General features: G+C 42.3%; 2 pseudogenes; both read right to left on the bottom strand.

The window, feature by feature from the left end:
* Positions 1-3,426: 3,426 nt before the first annotated feature.
* Positions 3,427-10,000, bottom strand: part of LOC138034401 (uncharacterized) — an 11,449-nt pseudogene continuing 4,875 nt past the window's right edge.
* The window catches only part of LOC138038269 (uncharacterized), a 4,680-nt pseudogene continuing 4,678 nt past the window's right edge, over positions 9,999-10,000 (bottom strand).

Here is a 10,000-nt window from a genome sequence, read left to right as displayed (position 1 = left end):
TTTAAGACACATATTTGGAATTTTGGGAATTGAATATGAATTGATTCCAATTTCGAGTCAAACAAAACATTGAGATTCTGCAGATTCTGTAAGGTGTGGTGGGAGTACGTTTACAAATTAATAAAGGATGATGTTGCTAACATTCTGGGCCTTCCCAGGAGCCCATCTGGAGTGTGCAACTTCCATGCAGCGTCGGTGAAACGGCGTTTTCACAAGTAGGTTTATTTTTAGACTAGCCCTTCTCGCGAATTAGATCAAAAAACAAAGGCAGTTCCGGTTCGGTGACCCTATGACGTCAGCTTAATTTCTTGTAATTGGTCATCGGGCTCCTGTGGGAGTCTCATTAGCGGGAAATTCAATCTAAAAATAACCTTACTTGTGAAAACGCCGTTGCACGAAAATAGGTAAGTTGCACGCTCCGGGTGATGGGCTCCTGGCCTTCCCAGGGGTTGGTAGACAGTAACCAATACCAACTGTTGATGTAACTTCACCGTGGAAGTGCATTTCCTGGAGTTAGGAGGTCGTAGCATGAAAGCAGTTGGGGCAGTTTGGGAGTTGGGAGGGGGGGGGGGGGGGCACGCTAAGACTACCTGGATGGTACCACAAAATCCTGCATGTTGGATGGCAGGTCCTTCCCCAGGGACAACTAAGTGGAACCAATGGTACCACAACAGGCGCCATTGGATTGGCGAGGTCGTTTGCAGGGGTCTCGTGGAGGGGGGGTATTTCGCCAAAAAAAAACACATGCTCTATCGTATGCAGATGTCCCACTGGTTGCTAGAGGAGTAGCAACCTTCCCACTGGGAGAGTAACCAATGCCATATGTAGATGTAAATTCAAAGGGCGCGTGCATTTCTTGGGGTTACGGGGTCATAGCGGGAAGGGCGGGTGTTACGCTTACAGCCTATATCGGTTAGGGACGAACCAGACAAACTAATGGCATCACAGGATGCCCCTTCGGATGGCTAGTGCATTTCTCGGAGTTAGGGGGTCCCAGCTCAAAACTAGGGGGACCCCGGGATTCTTTATCGGACGGCGAGTCATTCCTTGCGTGTTAGGGGGCGTATTTCTCAAGGGGGGAAGGGGGGGAAACAGCAAGACCGCAAAAATCCCATCTTCGCAGGGGTGCTGCTCCTTCCCGGGGGGGGGGGGGAAAACCGATTTGACCGCCAGATTGGTCATGGCGAGTGTTATCTTTCTAGCCCAACCCCGCGACTCCCGGACAAATCAGGGGGGTGGAGGAGGGAGGATAGTCGCCAAGAACTAAAAAACAATTTTTTGGGGATAACTCCCCCGGGATATAAAATTTGGCCAACCCGGGGGCGCTGTCGCGTAGGTCTCGGGGGGGGGGCGTCTGGTGTGGGTAGGACGAGTCCAGGGGGGGGGGGGGGTACTTTTGTCTTCAACTAGGGGTGTTCTCGGGTCTCTGGCGGGGAAAGGTCGATTCGCCCCGGGGCGAAAAGGGTGCCAAAAGTCGTTGGACCACGGGTTCTTGCCGCACACGGAATCTGGTCCCAAGGGAATAAAACCTATGAATGTTATGGACGAAAAACTTCATACATGGTACCCAATATGACACAGGATTACCAAACTTTGTCACGTGATAAATCTTGTCGAGACCTTTACAATGGTATATGACATTGTGGGTTAACTCCAAAAAAAACGAAAAATGGTTTTTTTTTGCCGTAATTTGGCAGTGCGAATCCGTTGTTAGGTGTACTTCCACGCTGGATTCAAGGCTCTTCAGAAGTCGACAAGAGTAATGGTCGCTAAATTCGACACTCGGATTTACGCTACGGCCCTTAAACTTAGCAGGCACCTGCAAGGGGACTAGGAGGTTTAGCTCGCTGACTAAGGGGGGGATCTGACAAAACCGGGGGGAGTTATATCCCCCAAAATGTGTTTTTGTCACTTATGAAGAACCTTCCCTGGGGATGTTGGAATGTTGGAGGAAAACCGATGGCACCGCGATGTGCACCACATGATTCCGAGGGCACATCTTGTGTCGGGGTACTCCAGCTGTACGGGAGCAACAGTTACGGCCCCAAAAGTAGTCCGTATCCTGTATCGAGAGCACTCCCTGGGGACGCCGGACGAAAATCAATGGCACTACGACATGCGCTCGGGGATACTGCGTGTACATCGTTGGGTCGGAGGGAAGGGGGGGGGGGGGGGGGAAAGTTACGGGCCAGCGACTTATGCGTCTTCCTTACGGAGGACATCTTCCCGACGAGTTCCGGAGACGACTCTTTCCCCGGCGGATCGCTCATTCCCATGCCGAGTGTGTAGGCCCCGGCACCGAAACAGGAGAGGGAGGGGGCAAGACCGTGGGGACTTGGAGGGCCGGCCTGCAGAGTCCGATGACAACAGGCCCCTTCCCCGCCCTGGGTCGGGTCGAAGGAGGGGCCTGGCTAGGAGGAGACTTGGAATGACTTTTCCCTCAGTCGGCCAAGGGGAAGCGGGAAGGGTTTACTCTCGGCCGACCGGGAAGTGCGCTACTTGTCTCGTCGGCCGACATGAAATCGGCCCAAACGGCCCGGTTTTCCCCATCGCTGACCGGGAATCGGCCTGTCTTCGGCCCTTTATGAAGGGGAAGAGTGTCATATTCAGCAGTAAGTTTTGGACTTGTCAAAACAATTACCTTTTTTTCAAACTGACCGACTTGTCGGCCCGGGTATCCTGTTTCGGGAGTCAGTCACCGACTTGACAAATAAAAAGGGAAGATCAATCGCATGATCGTAGCATTCATTTCTGGACAAGAACTCTGTTACTGAACGAGCATCCTTCCCATGGGTTTACTCATCACTGGTTTCCTCCCTTTGGAGGACCGCACAATGAACAATGACCTCTTTAGTTGCTATATATTTTCATTCAGTGACTTGCAGAGTACATTCCTCTGAAGAAGACAGCAGAAGGCGGGGCGAATATTGAGTTTTTAACGTTTTTTAGATCTGCTTTAAACCCCCTTGTTATTTTTTTTTATTACTGGCGAAGATCGCTCAAACAGTTTGATTTTATCAGTAGCCGGTAAAGTAGAAGTCGGATCCGACATCAGAACACAAAAGATACCACAAAACGCCGCTTAACTTTTTATCACACTTAAATGCGATCCAAATTTCAATTTTCCCAACTGAAATCACACAAATACAGAAAATTTCATGTCCTGTTGCAAATACCAAGAGGTAATCAAAGCGGATCGGGGTACAGTTCTACATACACTCCGTTAATTAAACCAACGTTTGGGACGCACAGATCAGCAAAAGTAATCAACCAATCGATCAAAAACTTTATTATGAAAAAAATAAAAAATTACATGATATGACATATTTAAAAAGTAGTAAAAGACCGTTCTCTAGATAGCAGATTAGAAAACTTTAATGTGAATTGGAATTGACCTTTTTACCGATACGGCGGCCATTTTGATTTCTATTCTTCCTCATCAAATGCACCAGGAAGTATGGGATGCAGTGCTGGGTTCAGCATTCGAAGAACTTCGACCACCACATCTCCCTGATCAACTGATCGACCGTGCATTTGAGTTCTTGAAGTCAAGACAAACCGCATGGATTCTGCTGCTTGTGTCAGGAAGCATCATTCCAAACTAGGTGCCTGTGGAATATAAGTAAAACACATGGATAAAGAACATTGAACAATCATATTTGTAGTGTTGCAAGCATGCAATCTTACCTTGAGGAATGATAAAACCAGTCTGAGAGGGAGGTTGTTTATGTAATGGCCCACGTGGACGGGTGGAAGTGGGTGGACGAACTTGGACTCGGGTAGTAGCTTGATTGGGAGGGACAAAGGTTGAAAATACACTGGCGGGGCTATCACCAAAGGGGAGAGTGGATGAGTGGATTTCTGAAGGCTGAACAACAGCAGGGACCGAAACGTTGTATATGGTGGTTGTTGTATCACTGACGGGGACCGAAGAGAAAGAGCTAATTAGTGGGAAGGCTATTTGCCGTACATAAACTGAGTGTGAGACCACTGACAGGGGCAGTAGTTGTGTCTGTAATGGCCGTGGATGGGGAAGCCCGAATGATACTTGGAACATTGGTGATTGCGGCACTAGTAGATGGGGCGTCATTGGCAGGTGAGGAAGTATCCATTGAAAAGGAAACACTTAAAGTCCATTGATGACGTGTCTGCCACAGTTTGCGTCGTTGCCCACTACCATACAGAGCAGGCTTCCTCGGCACTCTTCCAACTTCTCTCAGTAAATCATCGGGCAAGTCCTGAAAAACAATACCCAGCTGCTGAAGCTTAGCATATGGCATTTTGCGGGCTTCTTCTTTGACAAGATCGCCTATACAGATCAAAATACATAGTTAATCTTCATAAATAGCTTCGCCAAGCTATAGCTCAAAGATAAAACGCAATTCTCGGGTAGTCTCTCACATACCGGGCCCCGAAATAGTTAAACATTAACAGCTAATAGCATCATACAACAAATACTAAGTACACAGGAACAGAACTTGTCTTACACAGGGTACAGAGGAACGAACCACTACGGGGTCAGGGGGAACACAGGGAGGGGAGACAGCGGGTATAGAGGAACAGAGGGACAGACGATCAGAGGGTATAAAGGAAGAGCGGGTAAACAGGAACATCGGGTACAGAGGGACGGAGGGTAGATGAGGTATATGAGAGATCAGCCCAATTCTCGGATTAAGCCGTTAGCATGGCTTGCCTTTAGAGGATACTTATAGAGAGCTTATAAAAAGCAAAGTATGCTGCAGGTAAGTTACAGCTGTAACACCATGCTCATTTGCAAACTATGAGGGGCTGATAGACTCTCTGCTGTCCGTTCGCTTGAAGATGGAAAACACCAGATGTATCGAGGGAGAAACAAAACTAAGACACACGAATAGCATACTATATTTGGCATTGAACAGTTCCTGAAGAGTTTTTGTTGACACTTCCTCTCTCTTGTCCTGGTGACCTTTAAATAATCAAAAACAGCAGTCAGAACTAAAGTTCCTAGGGAGTTTCTCCCAGTACTTTTAAAAATACTAATGAATTAGGAAATCCTTATATGTATATTGCAGGGCAATCATTGGCCTTTACATACTTAGCAATAATTGTTGGACGTGTAATCCCTGGTGCATCAGTGTACAGATTGACAAGAGGGTTATCCAACAAGACCCAAGGTTGTTGAGGCTGCTAACATCATCTATGATTTGGGTCTGTGACTCGTAACTTTTCAAGTTACGTTTCGTGTCTATCTTTTAATCAGAGTCAAGAAACATGTCTAAATATTAATTCTTCATGACATACAACTGCAAAGCAAACGTGTATGCACAGTACAGGGTCGACTAGACCGAATGCATAAATGGCGGCCAAGAAATATTTTTTTGTTTATGTACTAATTAGACTCACTAGCCTCGTTTGCATGGACAAAATACAAAAGAAACGTTGCTTGAGAGCGAGGCTAGTGATTTTGGGCCACCATTTATGCATTCGGTCTATAACTTTTGCTGGTTGGAAGTGTACTTATAAATAATTTAACCGCTGACGCAGACAAAAAAGCAATCTGGCATGAAAACAATACTGGATTTTGCAACAATTGCAAGCTACCCGTTCGGAAAATAATGAGTACTTTGACCCAAACACTACATCTTATGATAGTCATTTTATGACTGGGGGTCAGCAGTTAAGGTATCTTTAACTATACTTCCAACCTGCAACGTGAAACAAGCGTTTGGCCTTTTTACAAAGCTCCAGTGAAATTAAGCAACTGATTCAATTTAAAAGAAGTGCCGCTACGTGCAGTATGCTTCGTAAACATGGTCTGCTGCAATTTCATGTCCTCAGCATTTCCTTGAGGTGTCTATTCAAACCAAATCTTAAACACAAGGCATATATAGTTCAATTTATTCGTACTCCACAGTCCTCTGCTGTTGGTGTTTGTTTGAAATTGTTATCTGGATGATAACCTACAAACATTATATGAGATTTTTCTGTCTAGATAATAAATTTTAAAAAGTTACTGTCCGTTTTCCAAGGTTTCAAATCTTTCTACCTTGTCAGCCTTTTTGTTGACCTCTGAAGCCAGCTGGGAATGGTGCAATGCCAATCACCGAAAGACCTCGTGTAATCAACCAGTGGCTTAATGTGATTCACTCCATAACACAAACTATCACACTTATCATGTTTTTATGTCAGCCAACAAGATCCCGGGAACATATCCAAGACAACAAAAAAAAAATGGAAGCATGTACGTTGTAAGCCAAATATATAGAATAACGAGGTACTAGTGCACATGTGCTTTTGTCAACAGTCGATTTTAAATGCAATAGGGAAGTGAACGACCACTGGCATTAAGGTTACTTGAAAACTCCAGAGAAACAGGATAACTTCTCCAGGGGCTTGAGCTACGTACCACAGCTGTAGAACTACCACAGTCAAGACCACTGAAGCAAACATTTCACCCCATCCGATAGCCTATACAACAGGTAAATTATATTTGCAACATTATTTAAAGCAGTACACCCGTAAAAGGCTCAGTTAAAATATCACTTGACAATGAAGGTGAAGAAATAAATCACTGCAACGGTAACTTTCCAAATAAATTTATGCCACTTTCAGGATAAATTTGAATTCTGTAACTGATTTGCAATCTTAACTTACATTGCAAGTAACTAGAAAACAAGGGAATAATATTGCAACCAGGTGCAGACATCACCCGCTCCCCAACTGAAGACGCTCCTTGATAGAGTGTTCCATCCAAACCACACAGCAACAAACAATGGCCTCCCAATGTTTCCACTTCTGCGACCTGCAATTAAGTTTATCAAAACTAAGATTGGCATTGTACTGTCTTATTATGGCGTATAACTATAATCATTCCAACCACTCTTCTACTAGTTTCAAGCTTGCTTGATCTGTACCAAAGCTTAGCCTGTGCTTCTTTAATAAAATTAATTGTAACAATTGTAATAGCTTATGCCATGCCAGCCAATAGAAATGCAGTAATCACTGGTCACACGCACGCCTCTATACTTATTATTGTGTTCAAATTACAGAAGTGACACACAGAGAACTACATGTACTACTTAAAAAGTCAAATCTGTATGGTACTTACAAGACAGCAGCTCGCCATTATAAATATACCCAAAAAGATTTGCCCTGCAAGGAATATTTCCAGTCACATGTCGCCTGTTCTTAATCCATGGCATGATAATATTATTAAGGATTTATATATCATTACCCGAATCTAAACACCCTTACTGTCAAACTTGGAAATCTGAGAGCACCCAAAATGTTTGAGGTTCACCTTGTTTACTATTCATTGGCCTTTTCATTTAAAACACATGTACATAATTTCCATAAATTGATCTTTTACACACCAACAGTAACTTCCCCATAACGACAAAATAACTGTGCACTAATGAGCATAAATGTATGAAATATTCCTAATGTGAATATTTAAGTTGAAAGTATTTGTTACTAATATTATTGTTATTGTTATCATAACAAAGTGACAAATTTTTGTATGCAAATGGTCAAGCTACCTCCTTCATCATATTCTTGATGATCCTCTTTGCCCTCTCATCTTGCGACAGTGAAGATACACCTGTCAATGAGGTTGACTCAGCTGCCTTCCTTCTATAAGAATCTTTATCAGATTCATTAAGGCCTCGCCATTTTTCACCAAGGGCACGAAAAACCTCAGCATTTCCACCAACTTGCTCTGTGAAAACAAATGAACATAAGGGAAATCCTTTTTTCAGAGTCATAATTAAAATTCTTAACCGTGCACTGCTTGAATGAATGATTGCAGCAGCATCCATTGTTTTTCCTGTGTACCACAACATAACCTCATCATAAATCAAAAATAGAACCTAGACAACCCTTAATACTGGGTATTTTTTCCAACAAAAAAGGCACAATAGTTGGTATTTACCCTGATACCTCAACTACCATAAATAAAAAAAAATTGAGAATTAATATCTTAAATTTGTAGCAAATATTTTTCCTTTATACCGATATGGATTAATTACACATTCCCATCTTTCTCTTTCAAGAATTAATTACTGAATTTGAATTATCATTATGGTATGTAGTCCAAAATGATAACAATACTTACTAAGAATCACAGTAAGAACTAACATTATCAACGTAAGGTAATAGATTCTATTTATATTGTATACCGGTGTGTGTATTGGAGTCATGATCAGCATGACCCCAAAGTAATGGATCTTTGTAATTGGACATCACAGAATTTATTAAAAACCATGGTGTGCTTTATTAAGGTAACTTTGAAACTACATCAAATTAAACTTTTACTAAAAAAAATAAAATAAAATAAAATAAACTTACCATTCTTAAGCATTTCACTTGTAAAGGCATTGAAGCCAGACCGCTTCCTCACTAGCTTTTTGCTGGTAGACGCATCTACTCGTCTGGTGCCATGAAGGTTGGAATTGTGATTGTTTATTCAGTGCTTCAAAAGGAAATATCATAATTACATTTATTTACATTATGTTTACCTTGCACCCCTTGGGGTGCAGGGATGGCGTAGTGATGAGAGCACTTGCCTCCCACCAATATGTCCCCGGTTCGATTCCCAGACTCGGTGTCATATGTGGGTTGAGTTTGTTGGTTCTCTGTTCTGCACCGAGAGGTTTTTCTCCGGGTACTCTGGTTTTCCCCTCTCCTCAAAAACCAACATTTGATTTCATTTGCGTTAACTTGTTAATTTCAATTTACAGTGTACCTGATTAGTGCTCTACAGCATTAGAAGATTAGACACAAGCAAGCTGAATTTGACTTGCAAGACAAGCAAAAAAGCAAAAGCAACATACACGAAATACACGGTAAAGTTTAGATCATTAAAACCTTTTGTTAGGACAAAAAAAGCTGATTTACCAGAAACATAAATGTGCACATCCTCCCTACTCGGAGTACAATACTTTTGCATGGCTATTGAAAACAAGCCCGTACATATTACATTTTAGACAAACTGTGACATATTAACCTAAACATCATTCACCTCAATGTCTTCATAGCAAGCAGGAAGGCACACTGTTATGCAAATGACTTACAAAACAACCTTTGAATGTCACTTCAAGAGTGTCCAATGTAGGAACCCACAGCAATGCTAACATCATACCTACTCTTAGTACCCAATTATGTGGTTAGCCAGGCTTACTCTGTTTGCTGGGATAAGTTTAAGCCTGGTACTACAATTATATGGTCTAAATATCATATATATGTAATAAAGAAGTAAAATTAAAAATAATAATACTAATAACAACAACCAAAAAAACAAACTGTACAGGGGAAAGTGCTCTGAAATTGCTTGGCATGCCCAGTAAACAAAATTACATAGAAATATCTAAGCCTGCCTAACTGCTAAACAGGTTGGCCTGTTTGTCAGGTAAGCGTAAAACTGAATTTTAATGTGTTTCACCAATAAACTGGGATCTTGGCAAACGGGCCACCCATTGACTCAGGTAAGTGCATGATACCTTTGAGTAGTATACCACAAAATTATGATCAGTGCGGATTCCCCTTCAAATAAATTTTTGGTATATAACTACATGTAGATTTCCACTCAACAAAACAAAGATTGTGATTGGATGGTTCTTGGTTGCATGACCCTATCAAATTAAAATGCATTCTGACCCGGAAACACAGCAGTGTTGCCAACTCATAGTCAACTTTGTTTCTTTAATTATTTTGCTTTGATTGTTGAACTGATAGTCAAAATATATAAAGCCCTTTTCTAATGTCTGGTCCCTCTTGGTCCCTCTGATAACTCTATACATTAAGTGTATTTTGGTACATGTCCACCCTTTCAATCAAAACCTGTGAGTGGCTGTATTTCTTGGTAAGTTATGCCCCTGATAAACTTCAAATGCATCCTGACCAGTAAACAACAGACCATTTCACAGTTGTAGCTTAGGTTCCAGGCATATGAATGGATGCAATATAGTGCAAGAGACCTTGTTTACATACCAACTTTTTTAATTTTCATATGCAAATGCAGACT

Source organism: Montipora capricornis, chromosome 2 (genome assembly GCF_036669925.1).
Source record: "Montipora capricornis isolate CH-2021 chromosome 2, ASM3666992v2, whole genome shotgun sequence".
Classification (NCBI taxonomy): domain Eukaryota; kingdom Metazoa; phylum Cnidaria; class Anthozoa; order Scleractinia; family Acroporidae; genus Montipora; species Montipora capricornis.
This window is presented reverse-complemented; position numbering and strand designations above follow the sequence as displayed.